Raw genomic sequence first — 16,069 nt, 5'->3', positions numbered from 1 at the left:
AGAGGCAACAGGAGAGACAATAGGAAAGTCGAAAGGTCAGTGGGAGATCACTAAAATGGCGGAAGAGAAAGTTAGAAGAAGAGGCAAGTCATACAGAGAAAATGGCGGGGAGCACGAAGGTCCAAGTCCGAAAGTTCAGGAAGAGGGCTGGCATAGCCAGCAGGTCCAGGGGGAGAAAGGCAGTCCGTAGCAAAGTCGCAGCCTCATCGTTCAAGAGGAGCTGGGGCAGAGGAGATCAATCCGGAGACCAGAGGAGGGTCAGGGGAGAGAGACCACAGGCCCCCATGCAGAGATGGAAGGCAGCAAAGTTTGAAGCAAAGGGAAGGAGGGGCCTCTCACCAGAGTCCAGTTAAGCACAATGTGAGCTCCGGTGTCTGGGAGGGCTTGGGGTCCTGGGCTAGGGCAGGGCACAGGGGAGCATGGTGTGCAAGATGTCTGTCCCCTCCAGGATTAACCCGCAGCACAAGACCCCCACAGTCGTAACAGCACACTTGATGAGCAGGCAGGGACAGCGGTAGCTGTGTATTGTAGGCGCCATCTTAGAATCAGGCATGGGTCCCGTGTGACAGAGCCATATGACGAGCACACAGCAGCAAGCAAGGGCTCGTGGTGGAAGTCGCGCTGCCACCCCCAGGGCCCTCCACACAACACCAGGTCCAAGGAGTCCACACAGTGAGCAGCGAGAATTATCAGCGCTGCTGGGTCACAGGTGCCACCATTGCAGAGTCAGGCAACCACATGGCACCCCCGTCGGACGGGCCCCTCGCAGCAAAACAGGTAGCGCCTCACGAAGTCCCCTCCGGAGATCGGCTCACCTTGGGTGCGGGAGTCGATGATGGGGAACCCAGGGCCTGGAAGCGTCGCCCTCCACTGAGCCGGTGTTCAAAGGTGATCATCAGCCGCTATTTTCAATCGCGGGCCGAGAGCGTCGGACGAGGAAGTTCCCGCAGGTGCCATGGCAGGTAAGTGCTGACCGGCCTAACAAGAGAGACAGCAAGGAAATAACCTAAGGTGGTGGAAACAGGAAGGTTTTAATAGCCTTCCTGAAAGATGGCAGAGAGTCAATGGCGCGGATATGCACGGGAAGGGAATTCCATAGTTTGGGGGCGAGGTACGGAAAGCACGGCCGCCTGCCTGGAGAGTCTAATTCTAGGCACCACTGCCAAATGAGACTCTGCCGAACGGAGAGGGCGGGAAGGAACATAGAGGGAGATCAAGTCACCCAACAGGGCGGGACTCGTGCACTTCAGGATTTTAAAAGGGAGACAAATTTTTTTAAAAAGAATGCGTCTATCAATGGGAAGCCAGTGTAGCGTACGGATGGTACTGGAAACTGAGCAGAAACGCGGCAAGCCCACAAATGCTCTGGCAACAGCATTTTGAATGCGCTGCATTCTCAGTATTTCCGCCTTGTTCGCCCCTAGGAGAAGAGAGCTCGAGTAATCGAGGCGTGAGAGGATGGTAGCTTGTACAATGAGTTGGCGAATAGAGGGAGCAAAGTATTTTAAAATGGGTCTCAGACCACGCAGGGTGCCAAAGCACGAGGCGGCTGTTTAGTGTGAGCCTGAAAAGAAAGAGAAGAATCCATCATGGCCGCAAGGTTTTTAACTACATTTTTTGGGGATGGAATTGCTCCTAAGGCCGATGGCCACCACTGCTCAGTCCATAGGTTGACGTTCTTATCCACCAATAGAACCTCATCTTTTCCGGCATTTAACTGTAGACGATTGGCTGCCATCCAATTGGCCACTGCTGTCATGCCGCTTTTGAATCTGGAGGCTGAGGGGGAAGAACCGTCCACCAAGGTGACTACTAGCTGCGTGTCGTCAGCGTAAGAGACTATTGTAAGGTCCCATAGCTTGGCGACCGCAGCTAGAGGCTGGACGTATAAATTAAAGAGCAGTGGGCTCAGTGCCGAGCCCTGAGTCACTCCCTGATCAATAGCGTGAGTCTGAGAGGAGTAAGGGGGTACTGACACTCGAAAAGATCTATTTGTCAGGAATGAGCGAAGCCAGTCTAATGCTGAGCCCTCAATCCCTGCATCCTCAAGCCTCCGGAGTAGAATCTCATGGGACACCGTATCAAAGGCGGGGCTGAGATCAAGCAAGATCAGCGCCGCACTTTGACCTTTGTCCATGAGAGATCGCATTTGCTCGGTAGTGGCCAGAAGAGCAGTCTCCGTACTATGACCCGGTCATAACCCATTCTGAGAGGGATCCAAGATGTTGTTGTCATTCACAAACCGGGTTAGTACGTTATTAACGTGGGCTTCTGTGATTTTTGCTACCCAAGGCAAGAGGGAAATTGGGTGGAAATTCTCCAGTTTATTGGGGTCTGAGTTGGGCTTTTTCAGAATGGGGGACACCCAGGCGTGCTTCCAAGATGCCGGAACGGTCCCCTATGAAAGGGAGCTATTGATTATGTTACAAAGGGGCTCCCTGAGGATGGAAAAGGATTCCTTAAACTGTGATGGCTGCAAGGGGTCCAGAGGAGATCCCGACCAAATTTTCCCACTAAGCCGGGTAAATTCGGTTTCTGATAGGGACGGGATAGAAAGTAAGGAGGCCCTAGAATCCGCTGGGAGTTTGGGAGGGCGCCTGCGATGTTGTGTTATTTTATTAATGTATTTGTAAAGTGTTTTATCACCCGCAAGTGTATCCTGGTGATGAGCAGGTGTGTGCCTAGCCTTGCCCGTGGCAGGATGGTTAGTTGAACAGCCAGAACTTCAGCTTCCTGCAGAATTCAAGAACAGAGGAGGAGGCTCTGGTGTGGAGTTGGAGGGCATTCCACACTTTTGGAGCGATGCAAGAGAAAGTCGGTCCTCCCTATCTGGTTCTGTGTATAAGAGTGATGTGTGCGGGTAGGAGCTCTGTGGAGTGGCTGTGTCTGGCTGGTTGGTGAAAGGAGATGCAACTGTTCAGAATACGTGGGGCTATGTTGTGTAGTACCTTGCAGGTTTGTGTGAAGAGTTTAAAATTAGAGCATTTGTGTATCGCTGGAGGTGTTCTTGCCGAAGATGAGTACATCTGCTGTGTTAGTGTTGAGCTTGAGACAGTTAGCTTTCATCCAGTTAGTGATTTCAGTCAGGCAGGCGGTGAGCTTGTTTCTTTTGTTGAGATTGTTCAGAGGGAACATGTATCCATTGAAGAAGGTGGGGCCGAGCGATGAACCTTGAGGCATACCGCAGATGAGTTTGCGGGATTCCGAGGGGTAAAGTACCAGGGAGATAGCTTGTGACCTATCTGTTATGGAGCAGCTATAGCAGAGAGCAGATCCCTGGATAACAGTCTTGTGCAGGCACCTGAGGAAGATGGGGTGTGAGATCGTGCCAAATGCCACTCCCATCTAACGCAATCTACCCCACTTCACTCTACTCCAAAATATCACTATCCATACTAATCAACCCCGCTCTTCGCCAATCTACCCCACTCCAATCTAACCCAATCTACCCCACTCCACTCCAATCTACCCAACTCCACTCCAATTTACCCCACTCCACTCCAATATGTCCCATGCTACTCCAAAATATCCCACTCTACAGCAATCTACCCCACTCCAATCTCTCCCACTCTCCTCCACTCCAATCTACCCTACTCTACTCAACCCCAATTTACCCACTCCACTCACCCCATCACATCCCACCCCACTAACTTTTAGCCATGGTGAACTGCAGCCACACTGGTGTACAACATGGTCAAAACACATTGTCAATAGCTCCTGCAACAACATCCTTAGAAACCTCTCAATCCGGATTCAGCAGAACCACAGCACCAACACCGCCCTCCTCAACGCCACAGATGACATCCGCGTCCTCCTTGACCAAGGTAAAACGGCAGCCCTCATACTCCTGGACCTATCAGCATCCTTCAAAACCTTCTCCCACCGCACACTAGCCACCAGACTCCACGACACTGGCACCCAAGGAAAGGCCCTAGACTGGTTACGAATATTCCTCACTGGCAGAACACAGAGAATAAGGCTCCCGTCCTTCCTCTCAGTACCGAAAGAGATCAGATGCGGAGTACCCCAAGAATCCTCCCTCAGCCCCACCCATTTCAATGTCTGCATAGCCCCCCTCGCAATTGTCAGAACCCACGGGCTCACCATCGTCTCCTACGCCAACCACACCCAGCTCATCCTCTCCCTCACCAAGGAACCCGACATCACCAGGCACAACTTCAAAGAAGGGATGGAAGCTGTCGCAACCTGGATGAAGAACAGCTGCCTGAAACTCAACTCAGAGGAAGCAGAAGTCCTCATCCTCGGCTCCACCCCCTCCGTATGGGACGACACCTGGTGGCCCTCCGCCCAGGAAACTCACCCACCCCAACAGACCATGCACGTTACCTCGGCATCATACTAGACTCACTAAGAATCGCCAGATCAACGCAGTCTCCTCCACATGCTTCAACACCCTCAGCATACTACGCAAGACATTCAAGTGCATCTCCCGCTCCCGACTCCAAGAAAACGGTCACTCATGCACTCGTCACCAGCAGACTGGACTTCAGTAACGCCCTCTATGCCGGAATCAACAAAAAATTCCTCCGCAAACTCCGGACCGTCCAGAACGCCGCAGCCAGACTAATCCTCGGTACATCCCACGACACAACCTCATCACCCAACACTTCCGCGGCCTCCACTGGCTCCCCGTCAAAAGAAAATTAACTTTCAAGCTGCTCACGCAGGCCTACAAGGCCCTCCATAACACCAGACCCCAATACCTCAACGACTGTATGTTGGACAGGCCACATGAAGGGCCGCTCTCCCCCGGCCCAACCAGGCCCGAGTCCAGGCCCACAAGTACCACCCACCACCATTGCACGTCCTCTGCCCCCTCAGAGACCCCTGCCCTCGAGCATGTCAACCTCGTGGGTCCAATCCACTGCCGGCCCTCGCGCCCATCCTGGGGCGCCATCTTGGACCATCCACCACGAGGCCGCCTGGCCCCCGATCGACCTCAACCCTGGGCCTGGCCCGGCCTCAGACATCCCGGCACCACCATCCACCCAGGAGGTGAGCGGGCTACTTGGCAAGTCAATGGGAGAAAGAGGTGTCGATGGCTCTCCCCCGCCAAGTGCCGCTCGCCCATCGCCTCCCCGGGCGCCGGCTCCACCCCCCTGCTGGGTGTCTGGACTCCCTCATCCCGGACCTCCCGACCTCCAAGTGCGAGGGTCCGGACATCAAAGCACACCAGCCCTATAACTGGGGCAGCTCCAGAGCAGGAAGGCAGTTGTATCTTGGAGTCGAGAGACGCAAAGAAGAACTCATCCTTGACGGACTACTGGCGCTGCCGTAGCTCTGTCTTGTGCACCATCGTCTGGCCTGCTGGTGCTGCCGCAACCTTCGTAACCTTCATATCCTTCATCGTCGTCGGGACCTGCTGGCGTGGCCGCGGACCGTTTGTAACCATCATCTTCATCGGGACCTGCAGGCTCCGCCGCGGACCGTCGTTTCCTTCGTCCATCTCGGGACCTGCTGGCTCCGCCGCGGCCCGATCATCTAGAACGCCGAGCTCGAGGATTGAGAGCTATTTTCATCTTTTTGGTAGCAAGACTGTCCCGCTACCCTTTTCCCAAACCAGAGACTAGAATCGAGGGGACCCCTGAGTCCAGACCTCCTTGTACCATTCCATCGTAAACTTAAAGAATTGCCTATAAAGTCTCGTTGAACTTTAACCTTGTGTGGTGTCCGTCTGTGGGGGGGAAGTTACTTGTCTGTACGATCGCTGGAGACGGCTCTCCCCGGAGACCTCTCCCCTTATCCTCGGCCGACCCTCCCGGTCCGTCTAACATTGGTGGCCAGCGGCGCGATCCGAATCACCGCATAAACGTACAGAGAGTAGCTCACCCCACGACGAAATCACAATGACAACTAAAGAAAGCGGATCAACCGAGAAGTTCCAGATGGAGAAATTGGATGAGTACAGCCATCGTGAACTAAAACAATTCTGCATCGAACTAGGTATCGCTACCACCGGACTAAGTACCAAAGACGATTTTAAGCATGCCCTAGAGTCTTGGGCAGAAACCGGGGCCGCCGGAACCCCCGATCAGAGCACCGCAGCAAAAACCACCACGGCCCCTGAAGAGCAAAGAACGGGTCTCTCGCAAGACGAGATCCAGGAAAGAGAAAAAACCCGACTACACGAGCTGGAAATGGCCCGACTCAAAATGGACATTGAGCTTAAGTTGGCCGAACAAAAAATCAACTTAGAGCACCTGCGTCTCCGAGAAGAAAGAGAGGAGAAACAGAGACAAAGGGAGCTCGAGGAAAAGAAACTAGCGTACGAACACGAGCGGAACCTAGCTGAGATCAACCTACGCAAGCAGAATAAAGGAGTAGGGGTGCCCGAGCAACCCCACTCCCCAGGGGCAACAGAGAAAAAGGTACACATCCCCAAGGATGTCGTTCGAGAATACTTCCGAGAGGACGACATCCAGCAATGGTTTAAGGCCTATGAAATCGCTATGACTGCACACCGGATCGATAGAAGCGATTGGGGAGCCGGTCTATGGGGGAGATTCCTCAATGAGGGCCGCGATGCCCTGCTACAGCTCCCGGACCACCAGATGACCTCCTATGACCATATGAAAGCTGCACTCCTCACCCGCTATGGCCTCACACCCGAAATGTACCGTCAGAGGTTCCGAGACTGCACCCGCATCCCGGGTACAACTTGGGTGGACTATGTAAACTACTTTAGCCGAGCCTTCGAGGGCTGGATCAAAGGAAGCAACGTCACAACCTACGAACAACTGTTTAATCTTATGGTATGGGAGCATCTGTCGAACAATTGCTTCATTGAACTCCGCCAGCACCTCCTCGACAGCAAGTTAACGGATCCCCGGCAGCTCGCAGCTGAAGCTGACCGGTGGGAGATCACCAGAGTGGGCCGGAATGGGTCCTACGAACAGAACCGGAACAACAATGGTCAGCACCGTCCCCGAGGGGGAGGAGGGGGCCAAGGACGAGGAAGAGACAACGCCCCGGTCGCCCCCGCTACCAGCACCACCCCCCCGGCCAACCGGGGCAGCACCCCGGCGCGACCGGGTTACCGAGCCAATGTTACGTGCCATCGATGCCAACGAGTCGGCCACTATGCGAACGACCCAAACTGCCCCCAGTACCAGAGCCCAAGGCCCCGCCAGGTAGCTGCTGCTGCCCTAGGGGAGGAACAGATCACAGAGGAACAAGAGGAATATGAACAAGAGCATCAAGAATGGGAGCCAGCCGCCATGGCCCTAGCCTGCTTAGGGGGGAGAGACATGGTCCCGCGGGTCCCCCTACCCGCTAACACCCAGAAGTACAGCCAATGGGTGAGCATCAATGGACGCCGGGCCGAAGCCCTTCGTGACACCGGGGCCAGTGTAACAGCCGTCCGCTGTCACCTGGTGACCCCAGAACAATATCTACCGAACATTCTCTGCCCGGTACGTTCAGCCGATAACTCAGAAAGTCTGTGTCGGATGGCCTGCGTCCCTTTCGAATGGGGAGGGGTCTCCGGCATGTTGAAGGTAACGGTCCGAGACGATGCCCCCGTAGACTGCCTCCTGGGGAATGACCTTGAAAGCTCTCCGTGGGCAGCCGTAGAACGAAGAGAACACCTGGGGATGTTAGGCGTCCCAGACTGGGCGTGTGTCACCACCCGGTCCATGGCCGCCCGTGCCAACCACCGCCCAGAAGAACCCGAATGGCCGGCGCCACCGCCTCCGGTCGCCCCAGCTGAAACCACCGACCATGACGTCCCCCCCGAACCAGCTCAACCTTCCGACCTCGCTAACCTCGACCAGTGGCCTCAAGAGGGGGGCCCACGCAAGAGCAATTTCGCCAGGAACAGAAGACCTGTCCCTCCCTCGAGGGACTCCGCCAGCAAGCGCTCGCCCAAAGCGCAGGGGATACCTCCGGAACTCACTGGGTCTACTGGGACAATGATCTGCTGTACAGTGAGCAAAGAATCGCAGAGCTGGGGGCCAGCCGAGTACTAGTGGTGCCGCTCCGTTTTAGAGACTTCCTGCTAAACCTGGCCCACGATGTCCCCCTAGCAGGACACCTGGGACAAGATAAAACCTACAGTCGCCTAGTGACCCACTTCTTCTGGCCCAAAATGAGAAACGATGTACACCAGCACTGCCGATCTTGCCCCACATGCCAAGCCAGTGGAAAGAGCGGCCGCAAACTAAAGGCCCCCCTGCAACCTTTTCCCGTGGTCACCACCCCGTTCGAGAGGGTCGGGATAGACATCGTGGGACCCCTGGACCCGCGTACCAAACAAGGCCATCGATTCATCTTGGTGCTAGTGGACCACGCCACCCGCTACCTCAGTATCTTCGACCTGACGGCGGGCTACTGGCAAATCGGCCTCACACCCCGGGCGCAAGAACGCTCTGCCTTTTCCACCCCCGATGGCCATTACCATTTCACAGTCATGCCCTTCGGCATGAAGAATGCCCCAGCAACATTCCAACGGCTCGTCAATCAGGTCCTGGCGGGGCTCGAAGAATTCAGCGCCGCCTACCTAGACGACATCGCTGTATACAGCCACCATTGGTCCGAACACCTCCACCACCTCCGAACAGTGCTGCAAGCCCTTCAGCGAGCTGGCCTCACGATCAAGGCCAGCAAGTGTCAAATTGGGCAAGGGTCTGTAACCTACCTCGGGCACCAGGTGGGAAGCGGCCTGGTGGCCCCTCTGCAGCTAAAAATTGCCGCCATCCAATCCTGGCAGCCCCCCATCACCCAGACCGAAGTACGAGCCTTCCTGGGCCTCACGGGCTATTACCGAAGGTTCGTGAAAGACTATGGTACGATGGTGGGGCCCCTCACAGAACTCACGTCAAAGAATCAGCCCAAGAAAGTCAACTGGACCCCCGAGTGTCAAGCTGCATTTGAACAATTGAAAGCCGCCATGTGTTCCGCCCCTGTGCTCCAGGCCCCCGACTACAGCCGGGAGTTCGTCGTCCAGACGGATGCCTCCGACCACGGCATTGGGGCGGTCCTGTCGCAATTGAACACCGAAGGCCTTGATCAGCCAGTGGCCTTCATCAGCCGGCGACTCCTACCACGGGAACAACGCTGGAGCACCATAGAGAGGGAGGCCTTCGCTGTAGTCTGGGCCCTCAAGAAACTCCGGCCCTACCTTTTTGGTACCCACTTCCGGGTGCAGACCGACCACCGACCCCTGCAGTGGCTGATGCAGATGCAGGGGGAAAACCCGAAGTTACTACGCTGGTCCATCTCCCTGCAGGGTATGGACTTCACAGTTGAACACCGGCCTGGGCCAGATCACGCCAACGCGGATGGCCTGTCCCGATTCTTCCGCCTCGACGAGGAGAGTCCCCAAGAAGATGGGTAACTCTCCCCGCCTTCAGCTGGGGGGGACGCATGTTGGACAGGCCACATGAAGGGCCGCTCTCCCCCGGCCCAACCAGGCCCGAGTCCAGGCCCACAAGTACCACCCACCACCATTGCAAGTCCTCTGCCCCCTCAGAGACCCCTGCCCTCGAGCATGTCAACCTCGTGGGTCCAATCCACTGCCGGCCCTCGCGCCCATCCTGGGGCGCCATCTTGGACCATCCACCACGAGGCCGCCTGGCCCCCGATCGACCTCAACCCTGGGCCTGGCCCGGCCTCAGACATCCCGGCACCACCATCCACCCAGGAGGTGAGCGGGCTACTTGGCAAGTCAATGGGAGAAAGAGGTGTCGATGGCTCTCCCCCGCCAAGTGCCGCTCGCCCATCGCCTCCCCGGGCGCCGGCTCCACCCCCCTGCTGGGTGTCTGGACTCCCTCATCCCGGACCTCCCGACCTCCAAGTGCGAGGGTCCGGACATCAAAGCACACCAGCCCTATAACTGGGGCAGCTCCAGAGCAGGAAGGCAGTTGTATCTTGGAGTCGAGAGACGCAAAGAAGAACTCATCCTTGACGGACTACTGGCGCTGCCGTAGCTCTGTCTTGTGCACCATCGTCTGGCCTGCTGGTGCTGCCGCAACCTTCGTAACCTTCATATCCTTCATCGTCGTCGGGACCTGCTGGCGTGGCCGCGGACCGTTTGTAACCATCATCTTCATCGGGACCTGCAGGCTCCGCCGCGGACCGTCGTTTCCTTCGTCCATCTCGGGACCTGCTGGCTCCGCCGCGGCCCGATCATCTAGAACGCCGAGCTCGAGGATTGAGAGCTATTTTCATCTTTTTGGTAGCAAGACTGTCCCGCTACCCTTTTCCCAAACCAGAGACTAGAATCGAGGGGACCCCTGAGTCCAGACCTCCTTGTACCATTCCATCGTAAACTTAAAGAATTGCCTATAAAGTCTCGTTGAACTTTAACCTTGTGTGGTGTCCGTCTGTGGGGGGGAAGTTACTTGTCTGTACGATCGCTGGAGACGGCTCTCCCCGGAGACCTCTCCCCTTATCCTCGGCCGACCCTCCCGGTCCGTCTAACACTGTATCTCCTTCCATGCCCCCAAGAGAAACCTCCGCTCAGCAGACCTCTCCCTAGCTACTGTCCCACACTTCTACTGGACCAGAGAAGGTGGAAGTCCTACCTAGCAGCCAAGCCCTGAAACGATCTCCCCCTTCACCTCCGGCGAAGCCTGACATTGCACCAATTCAGGAAGGAGCTCAAGACCCGGCTCTTTGAATGACCCCATAGGAGCTGCTCACAACCCCCTCATTGCCTTGAGACCCCAACGGGTGAGTAGTGCGATCTACAAAACCCTGGTGGATTGATTGATTGCACAGGCGAGACCTATTGGCTTTGGCAGTGCTTGTGTTGCCATGGGCTACCTTCATTATCTCATCGTGAATAGCCACGAGATATGCCTCTATTTTAGAATTGTTTGTCATTCTACCTCAACCCTGGATGAGGGAAGTAGGCACACTTCCCTCTTATGGGAAGAGAGATAAGGTAGAAGTGAGATGGCCTAAAATTCTTAAGGCATTCAGGATCAAGGGAGGGTTTTTTCAATAAAGGGGGCACCAACGCTTGTTTCCACTGAGGTGGAACCACTCCAGTAGTAAGCGACTGGTTGCAAACCAGCCGAAGTGTAGGAAAGAGCTCAGCCTCGAACTCCTTCCAGATTTTTTGTGGAATCGGGTCAAGCAGGGACCCAGATGTAATACCAAAGGCCACTCCCCTGAACTCCCCTGCAGACAGCTGCGCGAATTCCACGAGGGACGTATCTCCCCCCTGTTCATGAATGGCCCCAAAAGTCAGCGGGCTGCCACAACTAGCCAACGCCAAAGTTTGTTGCTGCTCCACCCTTAGGTCGTCAATGATCAGTTTGATTTTAACCTGGAAGAACCTAGCCAGATTCTCACAGAGTTCCTGAGAGGGGGGAACTCATTCTTGGTAGAGTCCGGACTAATAAGGCTATTCAAAATATTAAAAATGCTACGGGAACTATTCGGGGCATCGAGAATCACCCTAGAGAAGTGCGCTGCCTTGACTCTATGGATCTCCTTCTTATAGTCCACCCGCTTAGCTTTCCAAGCAAGCCTGTCCTTATCCAGGTATGCGTGCCTGCACCTCCTCTCTGCTTGTTTACATTCCAGCCTCAGATTTTTTAGGCTGTCCGTAAACCAGGGAGCTGAGGGTCTCCCCCTACTCCTACGATGTTTTAAAGGAGTAGAGGTATCCAAGACCGAGGTAATCTTCTAGCAAAGGGCGGCGTAATTCACCTCAATCTGCATGTCAGGGGCGAGGCACTCCTCAACCATGAACATGGGTGAGGCTCCTTTTTTCCGGGCAAATGACTTCCAATCCCTGCTAACATACTCCCTCACTTGGCTAGATGTCCCTGTAGTAAGTGAGCCTGACTTCACAAAGAATTTAATCAAGGAATTTAATCTGGGTGGTGATGTTCATACTGCTCTCTGGTGAAGCCTGAGGAAAGGCCCAAGGGGCCTTACTCTCTGCACAATCACCTTTCTCAACAAAACCTGAGGGAAAATCACTTATTTCCCTCCCCAAAATGAAGCTGTGTTGCTAGTTTGTCCAGTGTGTCCTCCAGGGCGTTGCATAGGTGTTGAGGGCTGTTGGGGCACCTTGATAGCCACTAAAGACAGGTCTGTGTTGTGTTTGGTGCATCGGATATGTCAGTCCTATGCCTACTGTTGAATTTTATGCTACTCCAGTGGTTGAAATGGAAATAAAGAAGTGCAAGTACTCCTTGTCCCAGAGTACTTGTTTGCTGCTTAGAAGTGTGGGTACTCTCCCATTCAAAGCATGGTAGAAGAGCTGAGAAGAGATGGTACTGTCTCTTTAAAAGCATGGGAGCAGTGCTGAGAAATGCCAGTACTCTCCCATTAAAAGCATGGGATCTGTCCTGAGGAGTGCAGTACTGTCCCATTGAAAGCAGTACTGGGAGCAGTACTGAGAAGTGCCGGTACTGTCCCATTAAAAGCATGGGAGCAGCGCTGAGAATTGCAGGTACTGTCCCATTAAAGTGGGAGCAGTCCTGAGCAGTGCCGAGAAGTGCAGGTTCTCTCCCTTTAAAAGCATGGGATCAGTCCTGAGAAGCGCTGGTACTGCCCCATCAGTCCCTATAAAAGGGCTGGTACTCTCCCACTAAAAAGCTTGGTAGCAGTACTGAGAAGTGTTGGTTCTCTCCTATAAAAGCATGGGAGCAGTGCTGAGAAGTGCCGGTAGTATCCCACTAAAAGCATGGGAGCAGTAATGAGAAGTGCCGGTGTTATCCCATTAAAAGCAAGGGAGTAGTGTTGCGAAGTGCCATACTCTCCCATTAAATGTAATACAGCAGTGCTGAAAAGTGTCGGTACTATCCCTTTCAAGTTAAAGAAGTGCAGGTACCTGGGAGCATCTGACCATTTCAAGCATTGGGATACCCTGCGGAACAGTGTAAGGAAGATGATGGACATACCAAAAACAAATTTGAATAAAATATGAGGCAGGCATTAAAACCAAGAGGTGGCATTGACGAGGAGAGCACATATGTTATCAGTTTTTTCACATGACAAACTGGTGCACGCGACGGTGGTTCTACGTTCACGCCTCGTGACGACGCCCTCAGCAAGGACTGAATTTGTTTTCCCCTCATGCATCTTGCTTGCTTTGGGCTTCACTGTGTGCTTGTCAGAGGTTGAGTCTAGTTTGCAAGCAACAGATGGCTGAGGGTGGATGCGAGCCCTCAGGATGGTCACTGGGAGGAGCTTACCCATGAAGGTAATGTGAGACAGGGGTGGGACTGGTGGGAGACATTGAGAAAGGGACCAGGTGGTGGCTTGGCAATGCAGGGAGGGGCCATTGCAAAAAACAAAAATCTCTTTGGTAGGGTTGCCACCTTTTTAGGTCGAGCCTGAGCAGCGGATGCCCTGTTTTGGGAGGCATACTGTATTGAGGTATGGCATAGAAGCTCTGCCCATTTCCCACCCATCTTTTCAATTGGCTCCTGTTACTGTCCTTTCAAAATCGTTGCTTTCGATTCATAATTTGACTTAGTAGTCCCTCCTTGGTACCGCCTTGTCTGCATTTGTAATCTCCCATTAGGACTGGACTTATTACTTTTGTTGTTACACAGTCTGCTTTAGCAAAGCTGTGAGCACTATTTTCTTTAATGATCTTCCAATATTCCACCTACGATGTGCTATCCCACAAGGCAAAACGTCCCCTGCTTTTATATTTTTAATAGTAATGGTTTCGGGTCTGCTTTAACAATAGTGGCTGCCCTTATTTATTTATTTAGTTTGGAGTGCGGTCTGCTTTAACTATAGGAGACGTGCTTTTTTATTTATTTCATTTTCCAGTGCAGTCCACTTTAACTATAGCGGCTGTTCTACAGAACCTTTGTTTTTTGGGGGGTTTTTTCTGGGTGAAAGCGCCCCATACGGCACTTTCACTTTAATGTTGGCCACACCCCTTTCTTTAGATGCTGCTCACTGTAACCTGAAAACGGCGAGCAGCATCTAAAGAAAGGGGTGCGGCCACCATTAAAGAGAATTTGAGCTAATGGCATTATACATAACAATGCTTTTTATGTGTTTGTTGGTTTTACAAACACATAAATAAAAGACATTGCCTTTACAATCCCAATAGCTTAAACTCTCGCAAATGCGAGACCTATTGCATTGCAAATGCTTGTATAGAAAATGTAACCAGCCAACTGTTGCTAGTTGTGTTATTTCTAGAGCAACCAAGCACTTGTAGATGAAACACAATGTGTGTAAAAGTGTTGAGATTCCTTTGTAGCTTGACAGTTATCCCTCTGTTTCCTGTAAAATCATACTGAAACAATTTGGACAGCTCTCAAGTACTTTTAAATTATTTCTCCGTGTGTTTTATGTTTTAGGTTTAAATTTCAGAAGGCAAATGGATTTTGCTACTGTTCCCAGTATTTTTTTCTGGCGTAGACTTAAAAATACAGGGCAGGCTGGTAAAAACAGGCGAGGTGATAGCCCAAACCATTGGTGATGTTTGCTGCCTCTGTAGGGTTGGAGGTTCCCCCAAGGGCCCCATGGAGATGTTGGGATAGAGAAGATTGCCCCTGGCACTGAAATGTCCTTTTCCTAAACATGCTTCTAAGAGCTTTGAGATCAGTCAATGGATGTGGCTGGGCCCCTGTCCCCCAAAACCAGACGGCAAGACCCTACATAGCTAACAAGGTACATTCACCTGAATATCCAGCATCTACTTCGAAGGTGAAACAGCGAGGTATGTGAGTGTGGTAAGGACGGGGAGGCCACCGCGGTAGAAGACCGGAAGTGGAGCATGTGGAGCGGAGACACCCATGACTGCCCGGAAGTAGCTGCCGGTCTAGTTGTTCGCAGGATCATGCAGGCGGGGAAACCGAGGAAAGACAATAAATACATGGCACAGAGTCCCGGCGGCGTCTTCAGGAAGCAATTCCATGGTGCCCGGAGGAAGACGAGGACCCCAGCAGACCAGGAGAGGAGCAGCGTCCGGAGGAGCCCAGCAGTCCCGGAGAGGAGCAGCATCCGGAGGAGCCATCCAGTCCCGGAGAGGAACAACGTTCAGAGGAGCCCAGCAGTCCCGGAGATGAACAACGTCCACAGGGCCGTGGCGGACCAGAACCCGTGGGAGTACACCCCAAGGTTGTACAAGGCGCTCACGCCCGGCGGTCCCAGGAAGGGAGAACACGCCACGGGTCCGGACGCCACGGCCCTGTGGACGGGCCATGGCCCAAGGCAAGTACCATTGAGGGGTGCCTTCCAGTGGGGGTGGTGGGGGCGATAAGCGGTTGATTCACACCGGCCTCCTTCCTACACATTCCCTCCCTCCCCTAGTACCCCCACTGCCTATGGTGACGGTAGCACGTAACATTTAAAGAAACCCAGTGTGACTAATCCCGACCCCTTTCATTTCTTTTTCCTTCCGGGGAGAGCCAACCGGGAACAGACCATCGCTAGGATAAGACGGTACCCCACGAAGCAGACCAGCCACCCCGGGAATCGTCTGACACATCTCCTGTTCTTGTTCTTAGTTTTCTTTTCATTACCTGTGCACAAAAAGAGTTTAATCCTTAACCTGAAAGAAAAAACGTTCCCTAATAAAGACGCTCCAAACAAATGCCCTGCATGACCAGTGACTCATTGTACTGACCACTCGGACATTCTTACAAAGTGGTGTCAGAAGTGATATTTGCACGCCCACCACACCGCGACTAGCCATGACATAGCCCATACAATTGGACGATATGGTCACTCAGCTGGCCGAAGGGCAAAGACACCTCCAGTTGGTGCTAGAACAACAAATACAGGAAGCTTGACTAGGGAGGGAAGCCCTACAGGATGCCCTAAATGAACAAGCCGCCAGAACCGCAACTAATCAACAAGTCCAAGACACAGCCGTCTTGAGACTCACCAATGCGGTTGTCAATCCCCGGGTCCACCCAACCGTTCCTGGGACGGTATTACAGAAATTTAAGAAAGGGGAGGACCCTGATTACTTTTTTTCTAAACTTCGAGAGGGTAGCATCCACAGCAGCCCAGCCCAAGGAGAGAAGGGGCCAGTACATTGCCCCACTGCTCTCAGGCGAATTGCAGGCGGCATATCAAGCCTCCAACCCAACAGGAACTACCGCCTAAGACGACC

This window comes from Lissotriton vulgaris, chromosome 1_2 (assembly GCF_964263255.1).
Source record: "Lissotriton vulgaris chromosome 1_2, aLisVul1.2, whole genome shotgun sequence".
Lineage (NCBI taxonomy): Eukaryota > Metazoa > Chordata > Amphibia > Caudata > Salamandridae > Lissotriton > Lissotriton vulgaris.
This window is presented reverse-complemented; position numbering follows the sequence as displayed.